Source organism: Rhamphochromis longiceps, linkage group LG23, assembly GCF_057381845.1.
Source record: "Rhamphochromis longiceps isolate RC_006_pf linkage group LG23, R_longiceps_female_GT1.1, whole genome shotgun sequence".
Lineage (NCBI taxonomy): Eukaryota > Metazoa > Chordata > Actinopteri > Cichliformes > Cichlidae > Rhamphochromis > Rhamphochromis longiceps.
Genome location: NC_140578.1, coordinates 35,819,668 through 35,836,230, shown reverse-complemented (window position 1 = coordinate 35,836,230; position 16,563 = coordinate 35,819,668). Strand labels below are relative to the sequence as shown.

Below are 16,563 nucleotides of genomic sequence, written 5' to 3'. Positions count from 1 at the left end.
ATTCTTATTACGGAGACGTGGCTTCACCCGCTGATTCCCGACGCTGCAGTCGAGTTAGCAGGCCGCACGCTACACCGGCATGACAGAAACAGCAACTCAGGTAAAAGCAGAGGAGGGGGGCTATGTGTTTACGTGCATAACGAGTGGTGTTGTAACAGCAGGATCATTCACACACACTGTTCTCCTGATTTGGAGGTTCTGGCAGTCTCGTGCAGACCTTTTTACATCCCGAGGGAGTTTACAGTAGTTATTGTGATAGCTGTTTATATACCGCCGGATGCTAACGTTAGCACGGCTCTCAGCCTCTTGCTCAACACCATAAACAAACAACAGCTTGCCCACCCCGATGGGGTTTTTATTGTCGCCGGCGACTTTAACAAAGCGTGCCTAAAGACTGTGCTTCCTAAATTTGTCCAGTTCGTGGACTTTGCTACGAGAGGAGAACACACTTTGGACCATGTCTATTCAAACATCAGGCATGCTTTCAGAGCGACACCCCTCCCCCACCTGGCTGGATCTGACCACCTCTGCATGTCCCTCACCCCCACCTACACCCCCCTGCTGAGAAAAACAAAGCCCCAGACAAAGACAATAAAAACCTGGCCTGAAGGAGCCCTTTCTCAACTGCAGGACTGCTTCTCAACAACTGTATGGGATTTATTCTCCAGCCACAACCTCCAGGAGTACACGGACACTGTACTCTCGTACATCAGGAACTGTGTTGACAATGTCACCGTCAACAAAAGGGTCAGGGTGTTTCCAAATCAAAAACCCTGGATGAATAGCGAAGTGCAATCCCTCCTAAAAAGCCGCAACACTGCCTTCAAGTCAGGGGACAGGGCTGCGTATAGGGCGGCCAGGGCAGACCTGAGTAGAGGCATCAGGAAAGCTAAGGCTGCCTATAGGAGGAGGATTGAAGATCACTTTGCTGACAACGACCCCAGAAAAATGTGGCAGGGGATCAATCACATTACCAACTACAGAAGCAATAACCAGGCAACATCTAGGACTGATGCCTCACTGGCTGAGGATCTAAACCGTTTCTTCGCCCCCTTTGAGACGACCAAGCCCTCAGCTGCCACACCACTTCCACCCGCCCCCAGCACTGGCACACTAACACTTAGGGAGCACCAAGTGAGGTGTGTTCTAAGGTCAGTGAATCCCAGGAAGGCGGCAGGTCCTGATGGAATACATGGAAAGGTTCTCAGAGCATGTGCTGACGAACTGACCGGAGTCTTCACTAAAATCTTCAACCTTTCCTTGTCATCAAACACCGTCCCGCCCTGCCTCAAAACCTCCACCATCATCCCCATCGCCAAGAAGACAGCTGTGGCCAGCCCAAATGACTACAGGCCTGTTGCACTTACGCCTGTAGTGATGAAGTGCTTTGAGAGACTGGTCTGTCAGCACATCAGGGCCGGTCTGCCTCCCACTCTGGACCCCCACCAATTTGCCTACAGGACAAATCGTTCCACCGAGGACGCTATCACCATAGCGCTCCACACTGCGCTGAGTCACCTGGAGCACCGAGGAAGCTATGTGAGAATGCTCTTTCTGGACTTCAGCTCAGCATTCAATCATATCATCCCGGAGATCCTGGTCCAGAAACTGTCTCACCTGGGACTCTCCACCCCCATCTGCCTCTGGATCAAGGACTTCCTGACAAATAGACCACAGTCTGTCAGACTCGGCCCCCACCGGTCCAGCACCATCACACTCAGCACCGGGTCTCCACAAGGATGTGTTTTGAGTCCCCTCCTGTTTACGCTCTACACATCCGACTGCTCCCCTACCCATCTCTCAAACACCATCATAAAGTTCGCGGATGACACCACAGTGGTTGGACTCATCTCAAGGGGGGATGAGTTGGACTACAGAGATGAGGTCAACAGACTGACTGAGTGGTGTTCAGTTAACAACCTCCAACTGAACACCACGAAAACTAAAGAACTTATCTTGGACTTCAGGAAGGGCAGAGCAGACCCAGCCCCACTTTACATTCACGGGAGCTGTGTGGAGAGGGTACACTTCATGAGGTTTCTGGGCGTGCAGATATCTGATGACCTCTCCTGGACTGCAAATACTACAGCGGTGGTTAAAAAGGCCCAGCAGCGTCTCCACTTTCTGAGAGTGCTCAGGAGGAGCAACCTGGAGGAGAGGCTGCTGGTGACATTTTACAGAGCCACCATAGAGAGCATCCTAACGTACGGCATAACAACATGGTATGCAGGGTGCTCAGCTGCAGACAGGAAAGTACTGCAGAGGGTCATCAACACAGCCCAGAAGATCACTGGCTGCTCTCTGCCCAGCCTGGAGGTCACTGCAAACTCTCGGTACCTCAGCAGAGCTGGCAATATCATCAAGGACCACTCTCACCCCAGCAACCAACTGTTTGAACTATTACCGTCAGGCCGACGGTACAGGTCACATAAAACCAGGACAAACAGATTCAGGGATAGCTTCTTTCCCAGAGCTATCACCGTAGTAAATAAGCACAAAAACAATTGAACCTATTCCATACCGTCACTGTCATTATATTATGCTGCTATTCATACTGTCATTATATTAATGCTGCTATCCTGTATATATTGTACATACTATTGTTTGAGTACTTACGATTGTTTTTTTTTTGTACTTTTTATATTTTACATTTATATTTATTATTGAAACTTGCACCAAGGGAGTGGCACTCCAATTTCGTTGTACTCTGTACAATGACAATAAAGGCTATTCTATTCTATTCTATTCTAACTGCTTCCGGCTTGCGAAGCAGCGGGGAAACGGGACAACAGCAGGGCTCTGGCGGCACAGCCCGCACACTAGGCAGCCGTGGCTGCGGACGGAGTCTGAGAGCGGTGACGAGAAGGTCAGTGATCAGCGGGTGTAGTGCCTCCCATAGCCAGGGAAACACAGACATGCATACTCCCACTTGGCGGGCTAACTCCTCCCGTTCCTCCTCTTCGGAGCACCGCAGCCATTTACCACAGAGCGACTCCACCGTCTGGATGATCTCCCTCTCATGCGTCGCTGGGTCCGGCATGGTCGCGTCGTACTGTCACGGTCCGCTGTGACGGACCGAGTGGAGAATGCGTGTAATGGACCCAGGTGCGTACACGAGTGAGCAGACGGGAGTGAGCTTTAACAGAAGGCAAGCCTTTAATATGGCTGAAAACAAGGTGTACAAATACAGCAGGGATAACGTGGCTAAACAGAAACCTAAACTGGGAACAAACGATGGTGAGGCTATGGCTTGGAAGACAACAGACCAGGCATGGAAACATGGAGGGTGGGAACACAGATGACGCGACGCAGACTGTATGAAACACAGAGACTAAATACACATGAGGGATGATCAGGGGAAGTGACCACACATGGGAACGCAGCTGACACACATGAACTTAACGACAGGACAGGAGGAGTAAAACTGAATACACTGACAGTGAATGCAGGCCTTCAAAGTAAAACAGGAAACATGAGACATAAACCGGGGAGACGTAGTACAGGGGGAGGTGACATAACTGACAGCATGAACTTGACAGTACAAGACACACAGACATAAACACACGAAGGGCAAGGGAGACGTAATGCAGGGGTGATATATACAAATGGCTGGACTACCTTAGAGAACCTAAACAAATAATAAACATCAAAATAGGCTAAGCATAACACACTGGGTCACACGACCCAGGACCATGACACAATACTCAAGAAAGAAACTGAGACACTTAAATGATGCTCAGCTGGTGCAAAGGGGCCCAACATCTGCCAGACAAATTTCTCCTAAATTACACCATCAGCCGAACCTTTGATGTGAGGCAGGAATGGATCCATACCTTCCGACCATCCAAATGTCACAGCAGAAATCTTATCAGGGCAGGCAATGTTTTGTTATGTCACCTGGTGTGGTCTTCTGCTGCTGTTGTCCATCTGCTTCAAGGTTCAGAGATGCTCTTCTGCTTACTTTAGTTATAACATTTTGGGTTTTGGGGGGATTGAGTTGAGTTTGAATTTCAGCATGTGTACATGCCTAAATGCACTGATTTACTGCCTTGTGATTTGCTGATTAGATAATATCATTTTAAAGAACAAATGAAAAATATACTTGGTCAGTTAGACATTTGGTTAGGTTTAGGTATCAAAATTTGGCTACTCAGGTACCCCACATAGTTACTTAGGTTACTTAGGTTACACAGTTTGGGTTGTATATGCACAATTTTACAGCATGTGTTACAAAGCTACAGCCTTTACTAACAATTTTCTACTGGGGATTTTACTTGAGTCTGCCTGTTTGCTTTTTAGGGATTACTAAAGATGATGACAACCTGCACTGATTACTAATTAACTTTAAAAAGTATATAATGTGTGAAGTGTGCTCTAAAACAGTGAAAAAAAGATACTTTTAAATGTTTAAAACATAGTGATATTCATTAGATTAACAAGTTAACTGTACATACTTAGGCTTTTATCTATATTTGGTGCAATTTTATAACCAGGTTTTTCAGAACAGTTCTCTAGGCAAGAAATAAAATGCAAAAACCCTCTAAAAAAATAGATTCTGTGTTCAACATAAAAGTTTCCTCTTGACATTATGCATTTTTGCAATTTCACAGCTATTACGAGACAATGTTGTACTGTAACATCTGCAGTTGCTGAATATCAATTGTTACTTTCATCCAAACACGAATCCTTTAACCGCCAGTGAAAGCTCTTCACCACTCAGTGTCAAAGCAGATAATTTTCACCTGTGTGGAAGTGATAGGCTGCTATTTGGGGCCATGCAACGGTTTGTGTCACAGCTCGGCTTTTTAATCACAGTCACTGAAAAAGAAACATACTGTATCTCTATACTGATACTGCAAATTATTCAGTGCTTAATTAGTCATGATCATACTACGTTACCTATGCCAGCGCCTTATGCAGTGTTTCACTTCAATAGTGAATGAAAAGGATTAATGGCAGAGTAATGTGAAGGTGAAAGGCTCCAGTTGTGGAAGTATAGGAAACGCATTGTTGGAAAATGGCACAAAGACAGCAGACAGATATGTCAAAAAGACCATCAAAATCATTTAACTAATAAAGCCAATGTTAGAGTTTTCAAAAGATCTAAAATAAATAGAGGAGAACTATCGAGGCATTGTGGGTGGCCTCCTCCAAAGTTATATACAGTATCAAATGGCATTGTTTTTAGCTATTAGTAACTCCTATCAAAACACAAAGCAAAGACGTTTTACATCTGCTGTCTACACTAATAATTAACCAGGGAATGGCTAGTCAGCTACCTGTGACTTAGCGATGGAACATATATCTTGCATTGGTTGTTCTTTTATGTCCAAGTCAGCTTTATTGTCATCGTAACATACACTGCATACAGTATATACAGCTGTTAAAATATCCAATGTGAGCTGCAGAATGTGTCATTAATATCAACTGTTAAACACAGCTCCTTTAACTGATAGCACATTAAAATCAAACGTCCACTACAAAGACGACAATTAACATTTTCTATTTTGATTCTTTAAGTTTTTGTAACTCTTGTCTCTCTTGTCACATGCCATTTCAAACACATCTGTAGTGAGTGGAGAGGGATTGATACTCCCACTACAGACGGCCATTTATATTAGCGCCAATAAATCTGCTTACATGACTAATCTTTGAAGACATGTCGTTCAGAGCCGAGAAAAAATGTCCCCGTTTGAAAGATGCCATTTTTCAAAGCTGCTATGTGTATGTGTGTGTACACAGTCTCTAAGACAAAGGGGGAAAAGCAGTGTGTATGTTGTCTCCCAGACAGTGTGAGTGTGAACATCTTTTCTTTGTGCTTTTTTATTATTTGGACTGATAAACCCACTGAAGAACAAGTTCTGTGTGAGTGAATCCAGACTTTTTCTGCTTCTTTTCCCTTTGCTTTGATCACTTCTGCTTATTGAGTCCTTTCACTTTCTGTTCTTCTTTCATTGGTAGAGGCTTCAGAGGTTATTTTCATTTTTTCGCCTCTTTTCACAAATCCTTTCTCATCCAGGTTTGAGATCACGGTCGTCCTTTGCAAAGTTGAGCTAAGCAAATTAGCTGATACTTGAGTCCCAGAGATATAGACAGTGAACACATTTATCATTTCGTAATTTAAAGGGAAAAAAAGAGACAAAGAGAGGGACAGTGATTCAGATGAAGAGGACCGATTATTATTCTCACTGGCACGCTATCAATCTAGCACAGCCCTCAGTCTTCTTGGCACAGAGATGCTGCATCTATTAGTCAGTATGTGCATTTCCAAGATGCTATTACTGACCCAAAACACAAAACAGGTCACGGCAATACAACGCAGCCGTGCTTTTAATTTGTTTTGATTGGGTGCTGTCAATTCATTTGATTTTGTTCACAGTTTTCTGCAAACAGGGAGCCGGCAATCAGCACTGTAATTATTTTGATAGTCTAGTGTGTGCCTGAGTTGGGGATTATAGGAGATAATGGAAAAACGATGCTTTTTATTTAGTTTTAAGGTTTTAAATTTTATTTATTTTCCTTAATGTAACGCAGCAATCTTTTTTATTTTTTTCCCCCTTGCTCCCAGAAATTGAAATAAGCACACGGCTGGATGAGTGGATGAGTCAGCCAAATACATCATGAATTAGAATGAGATTATAAGGATAAAGAAGTGAATATTTTAACTTGAATAGTATTATAAGGTAAGATGAGGTATAGAAATATGTGATTTATCAACAGTCATGAGAAGCTCTGACAGAATGAAACCTCAAGTTACTGGCAGTTACACTCATAAAAATTAGTCATTGGATGAACTCAATTTGACTGATGGCAGGTTTTCCACGTAATACATTTATTTTGGTTCAACCAAATCTACATACATCATGACAATTTAATTAAATTGAGTCAGTAGAACACAATTTAAAAGGAAAAAAATTACATTAATAAGATGTGAAAGGTTTTGGTTGGTTCAACTCAATACAATGTCATTCATTTGAGCTAGATTTTCTTTCGAATTGAAATGATTATTTTAAGTTCAACTAAATCATAATTTTAATTACCAGAAAACTAATTTAATTATTAAAATAATGACAAAATAAATTTGTTTTTTCAACTCAGTTTTATTCACTTGAATTAAAAGCAGAAACAGAATATTTTGTGAATAAACATACATTTCACATGGTCAAATTAACCTTAACAAAATCAAAGTGCTCACAAAAAAGTGCCTTAGATTTGAAATGAATATCAAATCTGAAAAGCACACACCTTTGTATTACTAGGCAAGACTGAAAACAAACTGGAATTTGTAAAATCCGATTTCACGTAAGAATCATTGTATATATATTTATAGTGACACTTGCAGGTAGGTTTTCAGCAAATTCACAATGATAACCTACTAAACATTGCAATTCACACCATATTATGCCAGTCACTGAACATTTTAAACAACCCAAAAATACTTAAATACAAATATATAATGTATATATATATATATATATATATATATATATATATATATATAAAAGATTTTCATTAAGAACATTTTGTGTTACCAAAGGGGAGGTATTTTAATAAAAAAAACCTTTATTTCTCTAATTCAAACTTTTACAAGCTTATAAGAACGGGAACACCAACTTTAAAACACTGGAAGACACCAAACTTGTCAACATTTGTTTTGTCTCTTCGAAAATCCCAAACGCAATTAAAAGGAAGATGCTGGTTACAACCATTGAATTTTTTTTGAGCTAAATTCTCACAGTCCTTTTATCCATCTATAGTAGTATAGATTAAAGGTTACATCACTCACAACAGAACAGCAGACAAAAATAGACAACTTCTATTTTTCAAAAAAAGGGGGAAAAAAAGGTCACAGTTTGAACAAAAGAGATAAAAAGGCCAAAATCAAATTTTGTGCTGGGGTCTTGTTTGCCTAAGCAAACATCTTCAATTTCATTTGTTGCATTTGTACTGAGCCTTTGTCCATCCAGATTCATTAAATTCTTCTGACATAACTCGAAAGTGTACTTGAGGTCATTTGGATAGCTCAGATCAAGTGCATAAATCAGTCCAAAGAGAACGATGAATGACATGATGACACTACCGAGGTTGTTCATAACTGTAGTACCTTCAATGACAACTGCAACATCCTCTGGCTCCTGAATGCCTTCTCTTCTGATGGTGTAAATACCCATGACAGTTGCTGCAGTGGATCTCAACTGTTCATCCTCAGTGGAGGTGGTCTGAAAAACAGGATGTTTCAGGTTTAAGGGCTCTGTCACTTGGAAGGGGAAATATTATGCAAAACTCAGCTTTGTATCCTTTTGTGCTGAAACATGGGTCTCTACTGCCTCTATAAACACTCCAAACATGAATAAAACCCATCAATCTGTTCTCTATCAATAGTTTGGGCTAAGGTATTATGTACCTCCCTTTGGGAGGGGCTTGAAATAGAGGAGTAGCTCCTCAAGTGTCTATAGGTGCAGGTGTGTGTGTGTGTGTGTGTGTGTGGGGGGGGGGGGGGGGGGGGGGGGGGGGGGCTGGGTCAATTTCCCTTATTTCATGACAATTGGGGACCTTTTGAAACAGCTTGTTTTAGGCACATTATTCCGGAAACCAGAGGATCGCTGTAACGCCAGTGACACTAGTCAGTGTCTCGATGCAATCTGCTGGGTTCCTTATATAGAAGACTTTTTACTAATTGGCATAATTAACTGAATTTCATTGGAGTGTTTACTTTATGAAGTGCCTTGAGATGACTGTTGTTGTGATATACCGCTATATAAATAAACTGAATTTAAACACTGACAGAAAGTGGATGAATGTTTTCTTCACATTTACCGTGTTTATAGAGGCAGTAGATACCTACATGGCAGCCCCAAAAAAATGAACAATTGAATTTTTACTGAATCTGTCCCCTTAAAAGGTGCTCTCCAGTACAAGTTTCAACAATGACTATTAAGAATAATACATATTTCACAATTATATTGTCTTATTTGAATATATGAGCATTTTGCGTGCGATGAACCTAACTCAAATTGAATCTAAAAAAGAAAGTGTGATAAGCGTACCAGATACTCCTTGAACAGTAGGTCTGGATCTTCATTAAAGTAGATCACCAGGCTTTTAAGAGTATGCTCCCTCTTTATGTCGATGTCATCACACTAATGCAAGGGTGGGGAAAAAAGGGTGAAAAAAATGGAATTGATTGATTGCATTTAATTGATGGGTTTATCATTAGTACTGACCAAACTACTGATCGCCATGATATCCTTGATCTTTTGGCCCTTTGCTCCTTTGCTCCCCTCAAAAATTTGCATCAGCTTGTCTGTTAAGTTGTCCAGCTGAGCCAAGAACTTCGCCTGCAGGGGTTTTGTAGTGATCTGCAGGAAGTCTGCATTCACCTGGAAATAAAACATACATAAATATAGTAAACTAGAAGTTTAAATACAGACTGCTGAATCAACACACTGAAAGTTGCTAAACATTTGAACCATCAGTGAAGTTTGTCAAGACCTAAACTGTTTTTAGCTGAGTTTAGGAATATATCGCCACCTGTTGCTTTGGCATGTTCCTAGCAGCGTTTTCCTTCATTTTTGCGTTTACCTGTGGACGGGATTATTTTTTAAAACGAAAACGGAAAATCTCCGTTTTCAAAAATACCTGTGTAAGTGTGGACGTAGCCGAAATCTTTTATAATAATAAATAGGTTTGAACATCACGGGAGTGCGCATTGTGCTGCCTGCAGTTACTCTTCCGGCCACATGGTTCGCTTTTGGTAGCACCCTCAGTAAACTATGTAGTGCTTTTAAAGACACCTCAAAACGATACTTTCTACTAGAAAATGGTATTATATAATAATAAACACAGAATACATAATTTTTAGATTATAAAAAGAAAACAGTAAGAAAGAAGTTAGCTATAGGACATCATCTTTCATTGAGCACAATGGCTAGCTGCTAATAAGCTAGCACACGTTCCGACTTAAAAGTTGGCAGCTACACAATTTCTCCTCTAAAACAAGGCACTTTTGAAAAGACCTGGCTATATTGTCAAAAAAAATAGTATTCAAGCAGAGAAGAGAATGGTAGCACCACCAAAAGTTCAAAAAACAACTGTTACAAGCTTCTATAATAAATAGCATTGCCATAGATTTAGCTGATAAAGAAATACACAATTGGATATATGAAAAAATAATATTTTACCTTACCTGAAGGTGTAGTTTTATCCAAAAAGTACAGAAAGGCCAAGAGCAGCTGCATTCATTTAGGTGATCCTGAAAGAGCGCAAAATTTTCAAAGAAGGCGGACCGTTGTGTAACTCAATAACTTTGTGTTCTTGTAACAAAGACTGCTTTGTTACACTCCTTGGCGGCCGCTTGTCGGGGCCTGGGGCCTGGGGCTCGCTCGGGCCCCTTTGGAGGTGGGGTGCCCCCGGCCTCTCGGCCTAGGGCTCGGTCACTCAGGCGCAGCTGGGGGCCGGCGGAGCTCACGGGCGCGTCACTGCAACTCCCCCTGACTTCTGCTCCGCGGCTGCTGGGCGAGCCCTCATCTGGGACTCTCCTCAGCTCTTACTGGGACAGTGGCGCGGCTGCCCCTCTGTTGGTCTTCCATGGTCTCTTGTGTTCTGGGGGCCTCTGGATGTCTGGAGTTTTGATCTCCTCCATACCCGCTTCACACCCTGGAGGACGGGGCTGTGGCCCCCCCACACTCCCTAGCAGATCATTACATGGAGAAACCTTTGGAATGCAAGCATGCTGATCCACACAGGTATGCACACATGGGTATTCACAGACGCGGACTAAAGCTTTCTTGGCTGCTGCCTCAAAGCACACTGTGCGCTGTCTATCTTGCGTGCTGCACAATATCGTTTATTATTTAGTAAATACTGATATCTATGACTAGCTAGTTTATTGTGATGGTGCTTTGTTTTCTCTATTATTATGTTGCTCTTTGTTGTTTGCTGTCTCCTCTGTTTGTTTTTTTTGTTTTTTTTGTTTTTTTGTTTTTTTCTCCATACAGGTGACCCAGGAGTTTTTTTTTTTCTCTCTCTTCCCCCCCCTTCTCACCGTCTCTTCTCCCCTTTGGTTTTCTTTCTTTCTCTCCCCCTCTCTCTCTCATTCATTCCCCCTGTCCTATTTATTAAAAAAAAAAAAAAAAAAAATGACAAAGGATGAACTGAAGCTCTGCCATCACGTAATGTCGCATACTGCTGTTTCTGATGTCATTTAGAAAAAAAAAGAAAAAAAAAAAAAAAAAAAAAAAGAAAATAATTTAGGTTCACCACACGAATAATAATTGCAGTAATGCTGGAGTGCTACATTTGCGTTGAATGAGATTAAAAAAAATGTTTAAGCTTAAAGAGGGGCTTGAATTTATTTCTTTGAGTTTACAAATACTTAATTGCAAAAATGTACTCCTCCTACCCCCAGTGCCCCAACAAACTCATTCATTTTGTGTTCAGAATCAGCCTCTGCTGGTTTAGAATAATTTTAGGTTTACACAAAGAAAATCAAATTAATTTGGTATTTTTTAATTACATTTATGAACAACTAACAAAATTTGTATGTGTTCTTTGAAAGGAGGACCTGAATCTGTTTTTTGAGTGTAGGTGCATATTTAAACCTCTATACTGATTTCTCTCTCTCTTTTTATTTTTTATATAGCATACACAAATGGAAATACAAGGACAGTAAGGCCACATTGTAGATAATACATCTTCCATCAAATCAAATATCATTTTGTTCATCCTCCAGGAAATGCCTGCCTACTTTTGCCACATGATCCCACCAGGAGGAACCCGAGGATCCAAGGATTTTATCCTGTTGTTGCCTAGCCTGTAGAGGTCTGTACGTCCCTCCATTAATATGCCTCCCCAGACCAGAAGTTACTTGATACTTACTCAAATGGTGGAGAGTCCCAGATTTAAGCCCTATGGATTGACCTTTGTCCTTTAGATGCAGATGGACCACCGAGTCTTGTCCCGTCAAGGTGGCTCTTCTATGTTGTGCCATGCGTTTATGAAGTGGCAAGGTCACTCCTTTGAGGACACCAATGTTCACATTTTGGACAGAGAAGATGGTTTGAAAGAATAGTGAAAGAAGCAATCTACGTCCACTGTGAGCGACCATCTTTGAACAGAGGCGGTGGTTTATGACACCAACTGTCTGCCATCTATAATCCAGTTTTGAGATCCCTTCCCAGACGCCTTAACCCCTACTCATGTCCTGGGCCTTTTGACCTCAGGAAATCACATGATAGGGTTTCCCCTCAGGCTGTGCTTTCATCTGTGAAAAGGGCACCGGTGATGGACCTGCGAGATCTGGTATTCTATGGCAAATGCAAGTCGGCTTCACTGTGCCGGGGAGTGAGCACAGGGACCACTACAGGACGTCGGGCTCACAGGCCACCTCATGAAGTCTATTTCTGATTATTTGATCAGAGACATTCACAGCAGTGACCTGCTGGAGGTCATTTTGTAGAGTGCTGGCAGTGCTTATACTGCTCCTGCTTGCACAAAGCAGCAGATACCTGTGTTGCTCATGGGCTAGGGATCTTCTATGGCCCTGTCAGATAGACGGTAGGTAGTAGTCTCTTTGTACATAAGGCCATGTTCAACAGGAGCATCCACCATTATAATAGAATATATTTTACAAATGAGGAAAAGCACAATATAGCCCCTTTAAAGTTCACCTCTTCTTCAAAATAAGACTTTCCTATTTCTATCTATTTCTATTTCTATTTTTTTAAATTCCCGACACCTCAATTAGTGGTGATGGGATATTCCGTATCCATAGCAGCTCCACTTATGTGATCAAGGCTGACAAAAGCAGGTATGCTTTTGTATAAAAGCTTTCTTTGTGCAAGTTAACCGTAAATCGTCCGAAAAGCTTGATTTTCCCTTTTGAATCATGGCTGTGAATATCAGCAGGGATTAGGAGTCCACACTGGACTCGGGGATTCTCATGTTTATTCCTGTTTTATTCATCCTCCGTGACTTTGGTTTTCCAACAACCCCATGCATGCACTTAAACATCGTCAGAATGGAAAGAAAGTGTACACCCTCAGCGCAACGGCAGCCGGGGACGGACTCACTGAATAATTGAGTCCACAGAGATTGAAGGACTTCCTGAAGCCCCACTCCAAACAGACAGAAACACCTATTTTTGTGGCAGGGCCACTTACTTACGAGGAACACAAACAAGCACACACAGAGATTCACTAACACGGATGCACACACATACATATCTAGCTATTCATCTGTCCATGATTAATACACACATGCAGGGAAAAAACATCAAAGGCTCCAACCCTCTTCAGAAGAGACTCTTAGACTCAAAAAGGGAACATTGTGTTTCCCTCCCTCTGCTTCTCATTTCATTTCTGTTAAATATCCACTGCTCATTTTTGCTTTATGCACTGTTGAGAATGTTTGTAAATCTGTTACGGGTTACTTGGCAATATCTCCATGTTAAAAAGTTTGATTCTAGAGTGGAGATGCATTTACAGCTGCAGCAATGTTATTTCACTGGATTTAACCACGATTTAGCTTCTCGGTGAGCTGGCCGTGTAAAATAAATATCTAGCATTCAAAATTGAGTATACTCTTCTTAATTTAAGTCATTCAAGTGCCTCAAAGAAAATCACACAAATATTGGAGTGAAAAGCAAAAACAAACTTTGTGGTCATATGGTGGTTTTCAGTCGCATAGTTAAGAAGTATTTCACTTGATGTCATGCATATTTATGTGTATTTATTGGGCACATCAAAACTAAAGAACCTTACTGATGCAGTGAGATATATTTGAGTTTGAGTATGTCTGACTTACAAAGTTAGACCATTGGTCAATCAAATATTAAAGGTCTACCATGAGCTTTGAGAAATAAAGCCTAAATTGCAAAACAGGCACATTGCTGGCCCCCCTTTGGGCCTTCAGACCTGCCTTGATTTCCTCATGGCCCAGATTCAGCAAAGTGCTGAATACCTTCCTTAGAAATGTTGGTCTTTACTGACATGACAACACCACAGTGCTGCAGATTTGTTGGCTGTCCATCAGTGAATTCCACCACAAAAGATCTCACCAGATTGAGATCTAGTGACTGTGGAGGGCATTCGAATACACTCAACTCATTGTCATGTTCAAGAAAAAAGTTTGAGATTTGATTTGTGCAATTGTTCAAATTTGGTGAGAATGTGAGAACTGTAACCTAAGTTCGGAGCTGACAGGAGCGCCATTCGGTGCGGTCTTCTGCTGATGTAGCCAGTCTGCGTCAAAGTTTGACATGTGCAATCAGAGATGCTCTTCTCCATATGTTTACGTTGGTTGTAACGAGTGTTCATTTCAGTTTCTGTTGTCTTCCTACCAGCTCAACACAATCTGCCAAACTGATTTCTGTCATCAACTAGGCATTTTCTGTTCAGGCAAGTGCCACTCACTGGAACTTATTTTCAGACCATTCTCTGGTTTTGTGGGAGAATCCCAGTACATCAGCAGCCTGTCTGGCACCAACAACAGTTCAAAGTCACTTAAATCACCTTTGGTGCCCTTTTGGTTCCCATTCTGATGCTCAGTTTAAACTTCAGCAGGTCTTATTGACTATGTCCACATGACTAAGTCCATTGAGTTGCTGCCATTTGACTGGCTGATTAGACATTTGCACTAGCCAGAAGCTGCAGAGGTGTACCAACTTAAATGATCAGTCAGTGTAGCCAGCAAAAACAGCACACCAAATGGTAAGAAAAAAATGCATCACGGACAAGAACTGTAAGACAGTCTGACAAAAGTTGGTTGATATGGCAAGCATGGGCTGGCTAACTAAAAGGATGAGATAAAGGTGAGAAGGAGGAGGAAGAAAGTCCAATGAACCTGACAGGAGCCAGCTAATTAAATGATAAAAATAAACCTGGACTGACACACCGTGACAGTCCTTCAGAGTGCTGAAGGACTGTCACCTTAAAATTTACCGGTGGCAAGCACTGCAACAAGTTGTCAAAAAATAAAGTCAGAACAACCTGCTCTGAACTCTCATCAGTACACCTCAAGATCCCTGGCGCTGCAATCATTTTAACATCACAGAGAATGTAAATCAATTCTGCACACAATGACGACGAGTTTAAAAAAAAATCAGCACGAGGCCTCTGTATTTGTTGACGACACACAACACAAGTGAAAACTAAAATAGGACACACTCAAGGCTCATTTGTGAGATCCTCAATTTTCTTGATTTCAGTGTTTCTAAAGCCGTCCCCGCCATTGTTTATGGAGCTAATCTCATTCGCATGATCTAGACTTTAATTCACAATGTTGGGCAACAAGACATTGCTTTCATTTCCTCCAGACCTCACAGAAAAGGTGCCTTTTGCTCCCGTCTTTCTGTATGACTAGATTTCAGAGGGCAGAAGTTGACAAGAGTGTGAGCAGTGTTAAGCACTCATGATTTAGAGAAAATAACTGCTCAGGCAGAAAATTCTTTGTTCTCGCGTGTGACAGGGAATCTTTACTTCTTCTTTTTTTTTTTTTTTCAGATGTCAAACGTTACTTTAAAGAGCCTTTTAATGTAGTCTCTGCGCGTGGGAGCATGAGTGCAATTTTGTGCACGTCGGTTCGTGCTTTTTTGTAAATGTTCCGCGTTTGACCTTCAATGATGTGACTCATTTTGGGTACCCAGAGAGTGAAGCAAGAAAAAAGTCATAAGAAAAAGGTTATCTGATTGCAGCGCAGAAGGTCACCGTTCTTCTCCTTTTACGCCAAAACAGCTTCATGAGTTAATTCAGGAAAGTAAATGGCATTCACTGTCCTTAATTGCAGTCTCTCATAGTTGAGAATCCGCCGTTTCCTGGCGACATTAGTAATAAAATCCTTTCTGTCTTACATAACTGTCATTTGTGACCTTTTTAAATGGGTGGCACCTGTTGATTCCAGAGGACACGCAAGGTAAACATTTGGCATTTGCACTCTACATCCACCTTTCAAGCTTGGAAACTTTTGATTTACATCTATTTTTTATCTCGTTATAAAAAACATCAAATTTACTTTTATGTGAAGGGAGAACATTAGTTTCACCACTTCTAAAATCAAAATGTTTTGCATTTTCCACAGTTTAAAAAAGACAAACTTATTTGTCTTATACTGCACCTTGGTAGTGGTAGATAACTAGCCGAAGCAAGGTAACTGTTTTCTGATTGGCTGCCCCTCTTAACCGAAAGACTTAAGCAGAAGGTGGGGCTCCTCTGCCTGGATATCAATGTCAAAGTTGGTGATATCATATCAGGTGGTTGTCCCTCTCATTCAAAATGAACCATGTAAGGATTCCTAAAATTTATATGAAAACTCTTTTCTGTTGGTCCCGCTTTTGCTGCCGAAGTGGCCCTGATCCATGGAGGCATGGACTCCAACAGAGCCCTGAAGGCGTGCTGTGGTTAGCAACAGCACCTTTAAGTCAGGGGTGTCCAACTCCAGGCTTCAAGGGCCGGTGTACTGCAGGTTTTAGATGTGTCCTTGATCCAACATAGCTTATTTAAATGCCTAAATTACCTCCTCAACATGTCTTGAAGTTCTCCAGAGGCCTGGTAATGAACTAATCATTTG

The 16,563-nt window shown here is 41.6% G+C and overlaps 1 protein-coding gene and 1 long non-coding RNA gene across 2 annotated transcripts in view; one reads left to right on the top strand and one right to left on the bottom strand.

Moving 5' to 3' along the window:
* LOC146642494 (gamma-aminobutyric acid receptor subunit gamma-3-like) overlaps nt 1–16,563 on the top strand; it is a 174,224-nt gene that overhangs the window by 80,177 nt on the left and 77,484 nt on the right. The gene's annotated exons all lie outside the window — the stretch shown is intronic.
* Nucleotides 9,047–10,317, bottom strand: LOC146642495 (uncharacterized). The gene is made up of 3 exons (XR_014909791.1): nt 10,187–10,317; nt 9,225–9,380; nt 9,047–9,140 (listed from the first exon to the last, which is right to left on the bottom strand). It is a non-coding gene; the product is annotated as an uncharacterized LOC146642495 (long non-coding RNA).